Raw genomic sequence first — 19,342 nt, forward strand, 5'->3', positions numbered from 1 at the left:
TTTGTGAAAAAAGTTTCATTCATTATCTAGTATTAGCTAAAAATTGTACGTTTCTCACGAGTTGATTACGCGGGGACTGTGCTACGATTTTATCAATAGCTGTGGAAGTGAACATGTCATTCAGTCAACAAAGAGTCTGTATCTAGTATCACTGTGTGAGTGCTGCTGAGTAATTAGGTGCTGACGCATATCTGTGCCGACTCTACGGCAACAGAAGCTGACCTCACGGTGAGTCTGGGTGGGCATCAGGTAAGTGTGGTCTAGCATACAGCTTTGCCTGCAAATGTACCTATCGGCTGCACACGTTTAACCAAAGGTAACTCACCGTGAGTGGTAATTTGGCTGTTTCCGCCACGTTGCTGTACAGAACATAGCAGCTCTAAATTAACAGTAAGACGTTGCCGTGATAACGCTGAGCGCACTGTGCAGCGCCGCGTGCACAGCTGATTTGTGACGTAATAATGGCAAACGGAGAAATGCAAGACTCACATTTTTGTCTTCCCTTCTCCTAAATCAGTTAAGGTAAATTCTGGAACGATTCTTTCGAAAAGAACACAGTCAATATACCTGCCCACTTTTGTCTGTCCAAACTTTTTCTCCATGTCTAATGACTTTACAATGAGATAATAAACCCCACGATTCCTTCCTTTTGATTAGCACTTAATCTCTTGGACACCTTTGTACAATGTTTCTCTTACATTATCTCCACTGTTCTTTACATAGACGTTAATTGTAAAGAGAGAATTTATGTCTTTTCGTAAAATTACGCATATCAGCACTATATGGGGAATTGAGTGCGGTGACAGTTATATAAAAACATTGCTTAGTCAAAACATAGCTGCTACCAGCCTCTGGTAATAGACCTGCATTGACGTTTAGATAACTGCAATTTTCCCGTCGTGAAAACGTGATTCCTGTATGTGTGGCGTGTACAGGGAGGCACTTATTGAACTATATGAAATAAAATACTCACAACGTTTGAACGGTTTGCGTTAGGCCGTTTTAACTGCACTGTTGCACACGGGGCATGATGGGATTTAGTATGTGCATGCATTGTGCGGTTTAGCAACGAAGCCCACTTTCATTTGGATGGGTTCGTCAGTGAGCAAAATTGGAGCATTTGGGGGACTGAGAATCCGCGTTTTGCGATCGAGAAGTCTCTTCACCCTCAACAGGTGACTGTGTGCTGTGCGGTGTCCAGACAATATCAGTGCGATATTCCTTGACGGCACGGAGACTACTGAACGGTACATGAAGGTTTATGAAGATGACTTCATCCCCATTATCCAAAGTGATCCTGATTTCGACAAAATGTGCTTCATGCAAAATGGGGCCGAGCCATCAGAACAGGAGAGTGTTTGATGTCCTGGAGGAACACTTTAGGGACCGCATTCTGGCTGTTGGGTTCCCAGAGGCCACTGGCATTACCTTCGATTGGCCACCATGTTCTCCGGATCTGAACACGTGCGACTCCTTTTTGTGGGACTATATACGAGGTGTACAGCAATAACCACAAAACCATTGCTGAGCTGATCTAACGTGCCATAACCTAAATACGAATAACTGTAGTTATTTGTGAATGTAGGCTTTCCTGGTGTATATTGCTGATGAAATCTTGTCGGGCTTCCATTCGGGTAGCTGCGTCGGAAATCCGCGACGTTTCGGTGAGTGTCATTCTCATCACCATCTCGCAAGGGGCGATGGACCGCGGCCGTCATCTACATATATAGCTTGTCAGCAGCGGCCGTCCCTCCCAACCCCCCCTCCCCCACACCTTACCTCCGCTGGGCCAGTTGTGGGAGGAGGGGAGGGGGCGGGGGGGGGGGAGCCATGCGGGGCAGGGCGACGCCGGCCTACTTGCCGCGTTACCTTAGAATCGCGGAGCGTTAGCAGCTGAGCACTGTCCCGGCCCATAGCTGCTATTGCAGGGCTCCACGCTGAACTTAAATGGTAGTCCTCGTCCCTGTTCACGAGATTGTCACGTAAACTTATTTGGACTGATTCCTTGATGACGCTCTCCCGAGCCAGTGGTTTCTGGGAAGTTCATTATGTACATCAAGATCGTATTCATATAACGCCAATTTACATTTCAATCAGTTCATATAAACTTTTTTGTAGTAATCGTGTATTTAATATATAGCTCTTCTTTTTTCGTTTTCATACCAACTATCTGACTTTCTAAGAATTCGTACTTTCATATCTAGGGATCGTGTGGACAGCATTTCTGATTTCCAGTCACAAACTCCAGGTGTCATAGACTTTTGAATACATCCTTCTTTAGTATAATTCCCTGAATTATTTTTTCTTTAGTGTTTAACAGTAAATTTCCCTACAGTAGCTTGTAGTCTGCTGGAACTCTGGGGAAATGAAAATGCTGTTTACGACACTTGTAAATTCACATATAACATAACAATGCGAGTGGGATAGAGAATCAAAACTTACCTGAACAATCTCTACAAAATGTGTGACATCTGTCACTATACTGTCCTCTTTCCTTTAGGCACAGGAGCTATACCTTACCTACCGGTTCACCCTATGAATGCACTTCCTCCATCCGTTTCGGTAGGTACGCCCGTTTAAATTCCTATTCTACCATAGTACAGGTCAATCCCCTTTTTGGTGCCCCTGCACGCACAGTATAGGTAAGCCCTTCTTGGGTCTGCCTACCTGCCCTTTCCATCCAATAAATGCTGGGTGTGCCCTCCTTCTCCTTCCTGAGTAGGATTCATTGTTCATTGGCCTAGTATACCCCTTCATGTATACTATACCTCAAAACTACTTTGAAATATTAAAATCCAGGTCACTCTCCACTCGTGCTTCTTAATATTTCGCTTCATATCTTAGACTCCTCCATTACATTTCCATTTCTACTCTTACAACGAACACCACACATATGTATGTAGATTTCAATATATAATACTTGTCCAACTATCCTACACTTCGTCAGAATAGTTGTTACACTGGCATTTCTTGAATGATTATCACAATCCATTCTCCTCTGGCTTGCACTACATAATTACTCACGCTTCGTTCTTAGTTGTACGTGATGTATATTCTTTTCTTTTTACAGAATCGTCCTACTTTCTTTTTCTTCAAATCCAAATATATTTCTGTGCACTTAGGTATACGATGTAGCATTTTCATAATGAATCACAATGTGTACCTCCTTCTCCATTGTACACATACCAATGTAATACCGTCATAATAAACATTAACCTTCATAGTTCTTACATATTTAAACATATCTCTGTACATGCCTATATGCGATGTCGAACCGTAACCGTAACTGGCAATGTGCGCATACTTCCTTATATGCACGTGCTTCTCCCTACAACACTTGACGGTTCTCACATTATCTAGAACTGTTCTTTTCCTGTTTGTGTCTATGTGTTTCTTTGTTCATATGCGTATGAGTAGTCGTGGAACCTGATTCTTCGGCCTATTTATGTTAAATAGAAAACCGCGGAAATTGAGAAGGACTTCAGCGATAGAATTGTATGCACATGGGAAGAGGGAAAGGTAGACCTGTACTCAATGGAGAATCAAGAAAGGAAAAAGTAGGAACGGTTACTAAGACAGGAATCCCTTCCCATCCCCCTTCCCCAGGATCCCTACTTCACCGGTTCTTGATTGAGAAGCCGGAGGAGGTGTGATGTTAAACGTCTCCTTTGAAGCCCCCGAACGAAAATCTTAGCCACATCTATGAAACGGCAAATGGTGAAGAACTAGATACACTTGTTTGCGAGGGTTGTCTGAAAGGTGTGGTGTGTGTGTGTGTGTGTGTGTGTGTGTGTGTGTGTGTGTGTGTGTGTGTGTATGTGTGTGTGTGTGTGTGTGTGCGTGCGTGTGTGTGTAGTGTTAGCCATGTTTGTACCAACATTACCCACCCCTTTCAAACCTATTACAAATCCTCTCCACTGCAATACATCCTATTGAAAGTATAAAACATTCTGTATTACGTATAAAACTATGTATCATATTATCACAAATATATAATTATTCATACTATTTCGTATCCTACATTTATCTAACATCTTTCGTAGTTTCCAGAATGAGATTTTCACTCTGAAGCGGAGTGAATCATTTTAAATAATCTCAAACACTTTCAGTTTCGTTACCCATGATGTATGTTTTTCATGGCAGTATATGCGTCGTAACTTCCCAAATTCTTTCATAACCCTTTCACATGCGTTAGAAGATCTATTATAGTTGAAGATTAATATTTGACGAATATTTTCCCACGCTAGAAACTCCAAAAACTCGTTACTAGTAAACTGTGGTCCACTGTCGGCAAGGAACTGTTTCGGCTTTCCTACCTCGAGAAAGCACTGTTGCAAACAGTGTATTACTGTTGGTGTGTTTGTTTTCTTAATAGGGTATAACTTAACACACTTAGACCAACACTCTATGAGGACAAAAATGTATGCCATTCCTCCCTTTCCTTTTGGAATTGATCCAAAGAAATCTGTATCTGCTGTTCGGTGGTGTAAGGCTTTAAGAATGACTAGATACATTTTATATTTAACGTGAGTATTACTCTCTTTTACCTTTTGATAAATTTCACAAGTTTTTTTAGGACAGATGCAATTGTATGTCCTAGCTTTATAAAGTAATAGACCTTATTCAAATGAGTAATAAATTTCTTTGTACCTAAGTGTCCATACCCCTTATGAACGTACCACACTAACTTATCTTCTATTAAACACAGTATGCATAAACGCCAAGTTGGGTTATCTTACTGTCTTTCCAGAACAAATTATGTCCCATAATCTTCCACTTCCCATTTGAGGCAAGGACTTCCTGACACACATAGCAAAAATATATGTAAAATAAGGATCATGTTGAATGGTATTTCTTATTTTCTGAGCCATTTCTTGCGCCTAGTTAAGTGAAAGTGAATATTCTAGTATTAAAAAATTAATTACAAAAATTACGCCAGGTCCTTCCGTACGCTTTACGTCTTTCAAGCCTGCTGGTAACCGAGACAAAGCGTTGGGTAGAATATTCTCCGAACCTTTACATACTGGATTGTAATGCCATATTCTTAAAGAAACAACATCCGCAGCATCAATCTACTATGTAGTAATCGACTATGCATTAAAAATCACAGAGCTTGGTGATCCGTATAGACATATATTTCGGACCGCCATTTTAGTGTTTGGAATTTCTGTATACGCTATACTACGACCAATAATTATTTTTCTGCTGCTGTATAATACGATTCATGTTTCTTGAGACCCTGGCTAGCAAAAACTATTGACCTATGGTCTATACTTTCCAAACAGCATTCGCCTTGGAACAGTTCTGCGGCTATACCATAGTCTCATGCATCTGTTGAAATCCTAAATGGTTCACCCATCACCGGATGGTGCAATATCAGTGATTCTGATAGTGCCCGCTTTACACTTCCAAATGCATTATGTGCCTCTTGGTCCCAACTCCATGGTATTCCCTTCCGTAATAAATACAAAAGTAGAGGGTCGCTTAACTCTTGACTTCGTATATAGTGTCTATAATACCCTGCCATTCCAAGAAATCCCTTCAATTGTCTTATGTTTCTAGGTGTTGGACACTGCTTAATGGCCTCTATCCCTTCTGGATCTGGCTTGATTCCTTGCACACCTACGATATGTCCCAAGAATCTTAGCTCTTGTCTCGCAAAGTGCGATTTACTAATTTTATTGAAAAACGTTTATCCTTAAATCTTCTTGGGATTTTCTTCTAGGTCAGGCAATGCTCGTCCCAGGTGGGTGAGATTATCAGTATATATCATCTGCGTATATTATTAAATCCCTTAATAACTCTCTTCCTAACGCCTCGTCTAACGCGCATATAAATACTGATACCGAGATATTTTGTCGAAATGGTAACACATTAAAAAGATATGGTTGCCCATCAAATAGAAATGCTGTATACTTCTTTGAATCTGGATGTAACCGGATTTGCCAATACCCATCAGTCAGGTCCATCGAGCTAAAGTACTGTGCTTTTTCAAATGTGGACAGTACGTCGTCGCTGTTAATAGGTCTACCTCTTTCAGCTTCTATATGTTTACATAGTGTGCGTGCATCCAGTACCAACGGCATACCTCCGGTAGCCTTTTTCACTACTACCAAAGGATTATTTATAACGCTCGTACTGTGTTTTATTATTTTAATGTCTATCATTTTATCTATCTCCTCCTTAACAGCTTTCTTTAAGCTTACGGTAATCGGGTAAGGTTTACAGAAAAAAGGAGTATCATCTTTGATCTTAAATTTACATACATAATCACTAATACTACCCGAACTATCGGAAAACACCACTTCACATTCTAGTAGAATCCTGGATAAATCTAACTTTTGGTCGTTTGTTAATATTTGGAATTCGTATACGTTGTTTTGTATGTCCGCCCCGTGTGGTGTATAACTTACGTTTTCAATCTCTGGTGACAATTGAGCGGTCGCTGTTAATTTCAAGCTTTGAGCCTCTGCTGTTTGTTTACCCATATCGTTGTCTGTCACAAACGGTACACAACTTTTATAGTCTTCCTTTCCACTATAAAGCAAATATTCCTTAAAAATGTAACAGGACGTTAAATTCTAATAGCCAATCGAAGCCAAATAACACATCCCTATTAATATTTTCTACTACCAGCAGTGTTTGATGGAACGTAATACCGCTGATGTTAGAATTTACTTGGGTTTCGTATTTGACAACCTTACTTTTAGTTCCAGTTATACCGACTATATATATTCCTGTTACTGGTAATGTAGGTAAGTCATGCTTAGTTCTTAATATGTTAAAGAAACCCCGAGAAATAAGTGACACTTCACTACTCGAATCTATAAATATGTTAACGTCAAGATCTTCTACCCTTCCATTTGTAATTGGTCGTGGATTAATGCTGTTAACGGTATGTTCTTCTAGTAACAACAATTGTTTGGTGGGTACCTTATGCGTAAAAGTAACATATTTATTATTATTTAGGCCTCCTAATGTATTTCTACGACCTGGCCTCCGGCCCTGGGTCGTTTTCCTCACTATTTGTAATCACAGGCTGGTTACCATATCGAGTTATGACGTTCCCATTTTGTAATCAATTATTACTAGATACAAATTCCTGTGTAGTTGCTGGGCCTATATTCGATGGGTGGATGTCTGTTTTGACAATTTTCGTTACCAATTTCCGATTATACCGGTGTCCTCTAGCTAAATTAGTTTCATATCTTTTAAAATTGTAGTTCTGATTCTCATGTAGATGCATGTTCTCATTTCGGTCCTTATTTATGGGATAAAGTGCATCTACAAAGGACAACAGTTCTTCTACCGTCTTCCACCGACTACATAATATGTCTTTCCTAGCGTACGTGGGTTATCGCCTCACCCAAAATTCTTAGCAATCTCTCTTCCTCCATGGGTTTATCTAAATATTTTGTTCGTGTTGAATGCCAATCAGAATATATTCTCATCGTACCCCATGTATTGTTATAATACTTTGGGTCCCACAAATCAGATATTAACTTTTCTTGGGCACTTATTGACCAATATTTCTCCTTAAACTTTTTCTGAAAGAAAAGATGAAAAACTCTCAATGTTTACTGTAGCCCATTATGATGATTCTCTTAAAAGGTAACCTACCGGGAATTCTATTTTTTTTAATCTTCTCAGTTATTAGGCAAAGCTTGGTTAAATCGTTTCAAAAAATTAGTTGCGTGTACGTCCCCGTCTGGCTTAAATGTTGGGAACTGCCAGGACTATCCTGAATTCATTCTCCATTGTAAATCTGTCATGGCTTCACTAGTTAATGCGACGTTAGGATAAGTCACCCTGTTACTAAATGTACCCTGCATAAGCTTGAATTCCTTCCACAACTCATCGACATTTTTCTTAGTGTCTTTGAGTTCATAAGATAGAGTTTTAGACAAGTTGTCGGAGGTTACTCTCGTGGCAACTTTCTGTCATTTCCTCTACCTGTTCCTCCAGACCACTTATATTTAGGGTGTCTGAGGTTGCCAGTTTTTCCTTAAAATTTCTCTCTACGTCATCAACTCCAGTGTTGACGCCTGCAATTTGCGATTGGACAATAGGAATCAGCTTATCCTGTCTTTCTACACTGTCTTTTAAGGTATGCCACCTTTGCTTTACCGCATCGAATGTAACATTGCATACATTTTGAAATGATCCAAATTTTTCGACAAGTCCGGTTTCTACAATATTAAATTTATCTTCAATGTAAAATTTTAATTTTTTTGTTCAATCTTAAAATTGCTCATCCTGTCTTTGTTTAAACTCAGTAAATAGTTGTTCAACGAGAATATTCAAAGAACTCTTTAAATCTAATTTCAGATTTTCTACCTTGTTTTTCAGAGAGTGAAATTCAGTCTTTAACAAAACTGTATCAGCTGCTTGATTGTTCAAAGGTTTCGCTTTGGTTACTTAAAATTTCACTCTGAACAACTAGCTTGGTGTTCAATTGTGTATTGACTGTATCTAACTTAAGACTTGATCACTTAATTCTCGTCTTAAAGAAGCATTTTGAGTATTTAAATCTGCTCTTTGAGTATATAACTTCTTTCCTTAAAGCCGCTGAATCTGCTCTCTTGGCTTTAAGTAAAATCACTAGCTCAGACTAGTCTCGTGCCTCTTTACTCACTGTCATAGCCACGGCTGGTTCTGAAGTTTCCCCTGTTTTTTGAATGCTATCCACATCCCTATTGATTTTCGACCTAGTCATCATCTAAAACAACTTCCCCTCTAGGTGCATTGGCTACAGTACTATAGTCTTTGAACAGTTTCTTCTTTTTTTTAATTTTCTAGTCCATCAATTATTGTTGTTCGCTCACCGGGCGCAGAGTCTAATGCTGCGTCGGAGTGCAGGTATAGAATCGGCACCGGAGAATAACACAGGCGCCGGCAGCGCCGGACGTTGGTTGCGGCATCGGCGTCGCCGATCGGACGCGAAGTCAGCAACGGTGAACGGCAGCCGTTGCAGTCAACAACGGTGGTGGGTTACTGCGTCGGCGTCGGTGGCTGGTTACTGCGTCGGCGTCGGCTGGTTAATGCGTCGACGTCGGTGCCTGGTTACTGCTGTGTGAGAATTGCTTCCTCCCCACACCCAAATCTTCTTTTCCGAAGTATTTTCTTCGTCTTCATTTGTGTAGTATTTATTATAGCACTCATCCATTTTTCTGTTTGGGCCGCACCCAATTCTGCGGAACCATTTCTCAGTCTTGTTACTACTGGTTGCTGTGGAAATTCCCAATACCTTCTTGTCACACTTTAAAAATTCCTTCTTTTCGACTCCTGTCATGGTCGCCGTGTTCTGGCGGTTTCTGGCCACTAGAGGAAGCCGTGTGGTGCTGGTGTTCAAGACTCACACGTTCCCTTCATCAATGGACTTACTTGGAGGTGCCGATCTTCTTTTCAGGATAGCTGTCTGCGTCAATCTCCTCAACTTCTTCTCCGAAGATATAATTCTGTTTGGAGGAATTTTCTCTACTCTCAAAATGATTCCGTACACTCAAGATACATTTAAGTCAATCCCACTATACCTTCACTTCCACAAACAGAACACTACAAAATAGTTTTCACATAAATAATATTTCGTAAGACTAATGACTCGCGGACCGTCAGAATATATGAAAAGTATTAAAGTAAATACATTGTTGGTTCTCTATCAAATTCATTCATTTGCTAACTATGCCTAACTATACCTATCAATAGTTTGTGCCTTCAGTAGTTAGAATCTTTTATTTAGTTGGTAGTATTGGCGCACGCTGTATTGCAGTAGTTTGAGTGACGAAGATTTTTGTGAGGTAAGTGATTCATGAAAGGTATAGATTATTGTTAGTCAGAGACATTCTTTTGTAGGGATTTTTGAAAGTCAGATTGCGTTGCGCAAAAAATATTGTGTGTCATTTTAAGCACAGTCCTTTACAATTTTTCTAAGGGGACGTCTCAAAGTAAGTGTCATTTTATTTTCTTGTAAGATAATTCAATTGTCCACAATAATGTCTGACGTAGCACCGTCACGTAGTAAGGCGCGCTTGCTCCTTGTACTGAGCATGTAACTTCTGTGGCAAGTGCGGTAACCACTGGCCCGCGTCAATCAACCGTCTACATTGTAGCATTATCTTGATACACCATGCGCACCCAGAAAACCGGTGCGAGGTAGATTCTCTCCCGTCTCTCGTACGAAAAATATCGGGTGGAGAGCCGAGGGTCTCTAGAACTGACGTCGAAATTCTCGAGGCACTACAGAATGTGTGCTGGTCGTGGACTCTCGCCCGATGTCTTTTCCATTCGCATTCAAGGCTCCACGAAAATTGAGCTACTTTAGGAAGCTACCCTACCCCTTCTCTCAGCTTTACTTATGCCAGTACATTCTCTACCTTCCCAACTTCGTTCTGGAATTTACGGTATTCAGCGTGTTCGTAAATTCCCGTTACACACTCTTAGGACTTGTAGATGGGCATGAGTACTTAATACATTCAATAGGAAACCATATCTAGAAAAGTACCGTTTCAGTTCAGATGTTTTGACTTATTCACTTCTGCTATGAGAACTGAACTAGGCGTAAAGCAGTGCAATTATTAGGTAACAGTCCAAAAGGAAACATAACAAAACATCCGCTTATTATACAAGCATATTTGTTAGCATTAACCAAGCAAGAACCAAGTATGCAGTACGTACAGAACAGTACGGTTCGATGTGATGACCACGAACGTAGTTACAGACATTGTATCTACAAAGCAAGTTCTGCTACACACTTTCCATCCCACCTGATGTCTCTACAGAACTCGCACTGTCAGACCTTCTTCTGTCTCTTCAGGAGTCTCGTAAATTAAACTCTGCGTACTACCCCACAAGAAGTAGTCCACAGGAGGTAAATCCGGTGATCACGGAGTCCACGCCGTTTGGCTAACTCGACTTACTCACCTTCACTATACCGCCTCTTGAGATGTCTCCGAAATGCACCTGAGACGGACATTCAGTGGCACTGCTTCCAAGAACGGGTCCCGTATGTTTTGTAGCAAGATAAAGTATGCAGGATCAGTTAGTTTGAGTGAAGGGAGTATGGCCCAATCACATGATCGTTCATAATACCTCCACATACATTAATACCAAACCGATGATGATATTACTGAGGATGAGTGGTAGGAGGGTTTCCGTCTGCCCAGTCATGGCTGTTTCACTGATTCAGAACACAGTCCCTAAAGAACTTACATTTATCTGTGAACAGAACTCGACGTGGGAACAGGGATGTGTCGATGCAGCGGTGCAGGAAACACGTGTAGTAGGAAAAGCGTTGTGGAAAATCGACTGGACCTATAGCGTGTACCCTTTGCAAGTGGCACGGATGTAATTGTTGCTCACGCAGAACGTTCCAGGCGATACTGTGTCCGACACCCACAGCACGCGCAGTTGTTCCATTACTCATTGACGTGTTCTTTTCGACGTGATGCAGTACTTCTTCTTCAAGTGGAGCATCAAAGCCCTGCCTCGTCACAATGAAGGTACCTGTTTCTCGGATCGCTGCGTAAGTTGGGCCAAAAGTTTGTGCGCTGGAGCACTTCATTGCGGAAAACATTCATGATACAGCCGACTAGCAGCTCTTCACTTACCTCAAGCCATACGCAAGGAGCATGTCTGTGTATTCCTAAAACGTGTACCGAACCGTGTTTACTGACTCGGAGACGCACAGGCATTGAATAGGTCGTGCAGCAAGGCAGACGGTAGGTGGCTGCCTGACGTTGAACATATCATCCTGTGTGCATTACTACTTACCAGGACGAGAAACTCTGATACTTTTCTCTATCCCTCAGCAGACGTAGAAGCCTCTCACATATGAATTGAAAGCATCTTAGAAAGAAAAAAATTACTGTTCTCGACATTTGTTCGTATTCAAAATATTACGTTCTCGCTCCCCTCTACAACTCCTAGAAGTTTGTAATGTCAGTTTCCGAATCCCTTGTGTAGGAAACTTGGCACGACTCAACCATACACCCATTCACCGGTTCTTTCAATACGCCACTCCAAAATGTTTGCAGAAACACGCTGATTACCTACCGTAATGCAAGAGTCACTGCAACTGAAGCGTGATTGCACTTTCGATGTTTCCTATTAAGAGCCGACCCCAGTTCGCTGTATCGATATTCTAATTGTATTCTGCTCTCTTACAAGTACAGTATAGTTTCTGTTTTGCGTGGGTCGAAGCCGTATTTAGGTGAGTCAAATAGTTATCTGTAACACAGCTGCTTCAGTGGAAGTTTCCTCATTCGTTCCTCTATTTAGGTGAGTCAAATAGTTATCTGTAACACAGCTTCTTCAATGGAAGTTTCCTCATTCGTTCTAGATAATCTTTTATCAAGCGTAGCATCCCTTTCCACAAATTTGGAGGGATGTAAGAAGTGTTTATTGTCAAGTACCGACTACAAAGGGCGCTTTGCGCCTGTGTGGTGCTGATCTTAGCAGAGTAGTTCCGGCTACAGTTCGAGCAAAAAGAAGCACTAAAAGAGAAATGGCTCTGTAATGAGAATGGGTTTTATTATTTGCCTTAATTATCGAGCTTAATTAAAAGAAATTTCTCCGCGCTTATGATCAATTCAGAATTTTTCGTCGCTAATGGCAGGTCGTTTCCTTAAAATTCTCATTGTCACTGCAATTGTTGGTCGCTTATTTCGTCTTCCCCATTTCCGTGGAATTAAAGCAGTTCATTTTGATTTCCGAAGAACCATCGAGATCCCAATTCTGCTTAATGCGACGTCATTATGCCGAGAGGCACTGTTCGGCGCCATTGCTTCTTTTTATGCAGAACATCAAAGCAAAATCCCGCGAACGACATCCGCAGGAAGCGGTTTTCGACTCCATCGAACACAGTGCCCCGTACTCTAAAAAGAGGAGAGGAGAAGGATAATAGGGAGTAATGGCAAGTGTATGTAAGAGGGGAGAAAGAGAAAGACAAAAAGAAAGATTGAGAGAGGTTCAGTGGGCGGTAGGTCCTTGAGGTGGGAGGGGGGGAGGCCTGTAGAGAGAGCAATATGAAATGGCTCTACGATACGTCGTTTCTTATTTTCTCTTAAATCTGTGCGATTCGTCTTCTGTTTTCCATGAGCATATAGTGGTGCGTGCCAAGAAATAGAATACCTCTTGCCGAAAATGTCGAAAAATATATCAAATAAATTATCAACGCTGTTATATCAGCAACCAAAACTTTTCTCTCTGGGAAACGTCTGATACAGTGCAAATCTAGTTCCAGTCTTTTTTCACTTATACATTCGTGTGTATCTCATTAGGCTGTAATACTCTGAATCCCTGGCTCTAACGGAGGAAGATGTAATATTTTGTGGAATATTTGTAACATGTTATAACTGCGATGAACTGATAAAAACTAAAATGTTATAGGTTTTAATATCTTTTAATTTACTACACCATCTTTTCATAGATATGTACCTTAACTGCATACAGAGTTTAAGGCGCCACTAATTGCAGTTATTTCGTTCTTCTGTAACTTACAAGTGGCGATACGACACACGACAATTTATCAATGACAGCACTAACGGGTAATCACTGCGTAGCCTCAAGGTCAGCTAAGCTGCCTTTAAGGTAACTTTATATATATTCTACTGCTGATGAATTATAACTCGTTACTGTCTCACACATTCGCCATATTAGCAAATATTTCAACGCAACAGTGACTTTCTTGTGTGAAAATTCCTCTCAGAAATATTTGTAAGGTGGTCATGACATTTTGTATTTCGTGTGTTAACGATATGTGTGTCAGAGAGAGAGACAGAGAGAGAGAGATAGCAAGTTACGTTACTGTTAAGGAGTGTTTCGTCTTGGAAGCACGGTCTTTGCTTCTGCACAGTCTGACATGTTCTTAGTTGAAATGTTGTAGGTGATAGACGTATTCAGTGATACTGTGATAATTTGCGATTGCATCTGTTAGATGAAGAATGTTGTAAAGGACAGCAACGAGGAAGGATGTATAAGATGGGTATACTAGAATGTGAAAAGAATATAAATTTTGAATAATGTTATGTTTTGAAGAGAAGGATTTTGAGGTACGACTACAGCACTGCCTAGTTAGAAACGATTATTGTCAGCTAGTTAACATGCTCACAGTTGCAAGAAGTACCACCCTACTTCTTAAGTAATACATTAACATATCAATTGGTTAAGCTGTTTGATTTTTATATAAATTCTCTGTTAACATCGTTCCCTCTTTAAATCATTCTTCACTTTGTTAACCATAGTATTATTCAGACATATTTTATGTGTGAAATCACGCGAAGTATTACTCTGTCGTTTTGAATATATACTTAACTGTAAAATCGTTATCTTTGGGTATGACTTCATAGGAACAGTTACTGTTCTCTTCCCACTGTTTGTCATTACACATTACGACGTGGAACAGTTAGAATATGTATTTGCTGTTGTGCTTTCGAGAAATCTGTAACAGTGTTGTTAAGACGTGAGGTAAGTGGAAATTTATATTAGGGCCAGAGTAATGTTTTACTTCAGTTGCGCACTTAACAAAAAGACAAGCTGCATTCAGATCAGTTACAGTTCAGTTCATACTAAGTTCCATTTAGTCAAAGTTCAGCAAACGAGTTTATGTTGAATAACAGTTTGCGGGGACAAAGTTTTTGGTAATATGTAGACTTTACAGAGTGGTAGGTAAAGGTGGGCTAAATTCCACACAGAAACCCTATATAGTGGGGAGGTTACATATTTAGTGGTAATTTTCATTGCTTTATGCACTCTGTACCTTTTCAGTGATATTACTGTTCAATGTGTGTTTTGTAATGTCTAAGCACGACTCTCTTCTAACTAGTGTTTGAGAAAGTACGCGTCTTGTGATGTAATTTTATATTCACCGATAATTATTTCAAGAATGTCATTTGACCGAAAGGCTGGGCGTAATTTCATCCTGCCAGCAGGATAAGAGATCTGGAGCGGTGGTGGATCACCGTTATCATAAGAACCTTCGTATCAGTTTCGATTTTTATTACAACTTCGTCCAGGACAGAGGATTCCTTTGACGTAATCCAACCCGAAGAGAGTATGCATGTTCAAGTTGTCCCTGGTAAAGTAATTTGTCAACTAAGGTACATAGCAAATTTTTAGACTTTGGAATTAACTACAGGCATGACATCATAGTAAACGTAAAAACTGTAAAGCTGTCTTCAATCTATAGGCTGGATAGAACAACACATTGATGTATCAGGTATAGTATTGTTGGACTTGGTAAGCTGTTGTCTTCGTTTGACCTTGGAAATGATTTATCCAGGTAGTTATAGGGAGCCTTCAGTTCAAAATGAACTTCAAACCACGATGCAACTCGAAATTTTTCACATTCACAAATGATGTCAGAGGTATAACAAGATATAACTGACAGATGGAAATGCTAGAATTAGGCCGCACTCCGTACAGATACGAAAGACAGAAAACTGAATCGTTGATGTTGCTGTATATACAATCTATATTTTCAGTGATATAACAATTTTTCTAATTTTGCGAAAGCAATAAGGCAGGGTAACAAAACATAGCTTGTAATATTAAAGTTTCGTTAGGTCTGAGATGAAAGGTTGAAATACATATAAATTACTGTAAAGCTCAAATTAATTATAATAAAATGTATCTATTGAGTTATCAGTGAAATTAGCTTTTAATAATCCTCAAGACGTAAAATGGACTTTCTAGGTATATCCGCATCAGTCGACGGCTAGCTTTGCACACAGTTTCTTTCACACTATCATTTCCGATAGTGTAAATGAGTTTTATTAAGATGGAGGGGTAACCATTTTTCTTGTGTTCCACTTTCATTCTGGACATGTACACTCTTAGGAACATTCTGGCGGTTGTAAAATGCAGCCAGTGCCATTATATTATAAGCTGAAAGGGCGTTGAATAAGAGGGCTGTTTTTCACTATGGCTGAGTTGGCTATAAGAATAGGACTTGTGAGACTGTGCTGTTTTTCGGTGGTGATGAAGCCAAAAGTGTAGTTTCTTTGCAGCATTCAGTAGCACAGGATATTCTTCTGACTATGCGGCATAGATCTGAAATAAACACCATGCTCGAATGTAATGTACATCATGAGCTCTTCCGTCCATTAACGCAATCAGAGGAAACTTACCCGAACAAACTTTTGTTTCTTATTTCGAATTTCCACCCGACAGTTCAAACCCAAAAGAAAATACAGCATCCTTCTGCCGACGATTAACGAGCATTCGTTAGCAGAAGGTCAGGTAAATTCCTCAGCCACGCGGTTTTCATTAACCCAGACATTCTCTCCCTGTTCTCATTTCCATACAGACCGTAATTACATTCTGGGTGATTATAAGTAAAATTAAACTTTCAAACTGCGCAAGAAATAGCACCGATGGTGAGAACGATGTCAAATTGTAACTGAATATTGTCGGAGAAAGGGGCAAACGTAAAGCAGAAGAAAAATATATAGTTAAAAAATTTAGCAATAGATGGCACTGTAAGAATCATAATTTATAGAGGTCGACTACAAATGACAAATGAATCATACAACAATAGCTATGGTGTACGTTTGACGTTAAACAAACTGTACTACTCAGTGGGCATGGGTGTACAGGTGTGATACTGTTAGTTCTGTAAGCCCATCCACCACGGCAAGGTCCTATCATATCGGTTTTTAATTGTACTGAGAACAAAACTCTCACAAAAGCATGAATTACATCGGTTTTTAATTGTGCTGAGGTCAAACCCCACATAAAAAGCATCATTCAAATGAATGGTTCAAATGGCTCTGAGCACTATGGGACTTAACTTCTGAGGTCATCAGTCCCCTACAACTTAGAACTACTTAAATCTAACTAACCTAAGAACATCACACACATCCATGCCCGACGCAGGATTCGAACTTGCGACCGCATCGGTCGTGCGGTTCCAGACTGTAGCGCCCAGAACCGCTCGGCCACCCCGGCCGGCAGCATCAGTCACATCGGTTTTTAACTGCCCTGAGGCTAAATACCATATAAAAAGTATCAATCAAAATGAAATCAGATTATTAATTTCCCTGTGACCGGCACAAAACATGTTCAATATGCTGTCAACCGTTATCTGCAACAAGTTGAAATCGAGAAATAACATGTTCCACAACTGATCGAAGCGTTTCCAGAGTCACATTCAGAATGTGTTGTGCAATGCGTACCTCTAATGCAGCTAAGTTTCCAGTCGGAACACTCAACACAACATCTTTCAGATAGTCCACAGCCAGAATTCACAATGATGAAGATCGGGTGATCAGGACAGCCAGGCTGTAGGGAAATGGCGGCTGATAATTGTATTCTTTCCGAAATGTCTCTTTAGCAGCTGCTTAATTGGATTTTCAATGTGCAGTGGTGTGCCATCTTGCATAAAAATAATCCCATCCGCACATCCACGCTGATGGAGAGCTGGAATGACGTCGTTGCGTAAAAGACACTCATAGCGCTTACCAGTGATCGTACAGGTAACAGGACCGGAAGCACCTGTCTCTTCGAAAAAATGTGGTCCTATGACAAATGATGTCATAAACCCGCACCGCACAGTGACCTTTTCAAAATGAAGTGGTACTGGTTGATTTGCGTGAGGATTTTCCACTGTCCAACATTCGATGATTCTGTGTATTGACATATCATGTTAGATGAAACTGGGCTTTGTCTGTCCATAAAATCTTCCACTGCCAATCATTGTCATCTTCCAAGCGAGCAAGAAAATCTAAATCAAAGGTGTATCTCTTGCTGGCAGGCAATAAGGAGCAACTCGTGCACATGGATAATTTAGAATGGGTAGCAAAGAAGGATGTTTCTTAGGGTTTTCCGCACCTTGCTCAAAGGTATGTCCAAATTTCGGGCAATTCTAAGTGCACTACAAAAACAGAACCCGTCTTTTCGAATAATTTTTCTCTAGACCCAAGGCAGTCATCGTACCAACGCCTTTTTTTCAAACCCTTCAGTGTCCACAACTTCTACAGAGTATCGTGTGCACAGTCATCATTCCTGTAATACAGGTTTACAAGCAGAGCGCGATCCTTAATTGAGACCGTCATGGCGAACGTCGCAGACGCAAAAGGAGGAAAAGCCTTGTACCCGGCGTGTTTATACCTACTTCAATGCGTCATGCTCATGACAGGTGTATTCATTTGCGTATTCTGACACATACAGCGCCATCTAATGATCAATTTTTCAAACTATTCTGTTTTCTTCTGCCATACGTTTTCCTCCTTCCCCGATAATATTCCATTGCAATTTGATGTCATTCTGACAGGTGGTTTTAGTTCTACAGCGGTTTGAAAGTTTAACTTTAATTACAGTCGTTGTATGGGAAAAAAACAGGTGCCTCACCAAAATTAGCTGAACGTATTGGAATGAATGGGTCCACGATGGCATCCTAACTTAGTGACTGATAATAAAACCATCAAAAGTGTCATATCACCTAGCGTTAAGCGCTGGATTCGTAGCAGTGGTATGTAGGCGAGGTGAAGAGCTATACACTGATGAGCCAGAGCAATATGACCACGGACCTACTCTCGATATAAACCCGTTTAGGCGACAGCAGTGTCACCTAGCGAAGAATGACTTCTCGTCAGACACACGCACAGTGCCATAAATGTGCTAATGTTAACACCACGATGTCGGCAACTACTACTGAAATGGGAACGTTACCAACGGCACTGGACGATGACGTAGTGGTAGAGCGTTGCATGGTCTGATGAATGGCAATAGCTTCTTCATCACTTCGATTGGAGGACGCTAATCCGTAGTCTTCCAGGGGAACAGCTCCTCGATCCTGTACGGAGGAACGAGATAAGCTAGCGGCGGCTCCGTTATGCTCTGGGCATCCATGGGTCCTGTGGAGCTTGTGCAAGGTACCTTGAAGACCAAGGGTTATCGTACACTGGTTGCAAACCACATATATCACTTCATGACGATCATGTTTCCCGACGGCGGTGGCATTTTTCAGCAAGATAATACGCCATGCCACAAGGCTAGGAGTGTGATGGAGTGGTTCGCGGAACACAGTGACAAATTCCAACTGATGTGCTGGCCGCCCAGCTCTCCAGATCTGCACACGATCGAACACATCGGGGATGGGATTGAACATGGTGACATAGCGTCAGACCTCATCGTTCCCCTCCACGGAATTTTCGGGAATTGTGACTTGTGTGTGCAGAGGTGGTGCCAACTCCCTCCAGCGACTTACCAAGGCACCATGCTTCTATGCCACAACGCGTCACCGCTGTTATCCGTGCCAAAGGCGGACATACCGGCTATTAGGTAGATGGTCACAATGTTCTGGCTGGTCAGTAGAAATTAGATTAGACTAGTACTTGTTCCTTAG

This window comes from Schistocerca gregaria, chromosome 2 (genome assembly GCF_023897955.1).
Source record: "Schistocerca gregaria isolate iqSchGreg1 chromosome 2, iqSchGreg1.2, whole genome shotgun sequence".
Classification (NCBI taxonomy): Eukaryota; Metazoa; Arthropoda; class Insecta; order Orthoptera; family Acrididae; genus Schistocerca; species Schistocerca gregaria.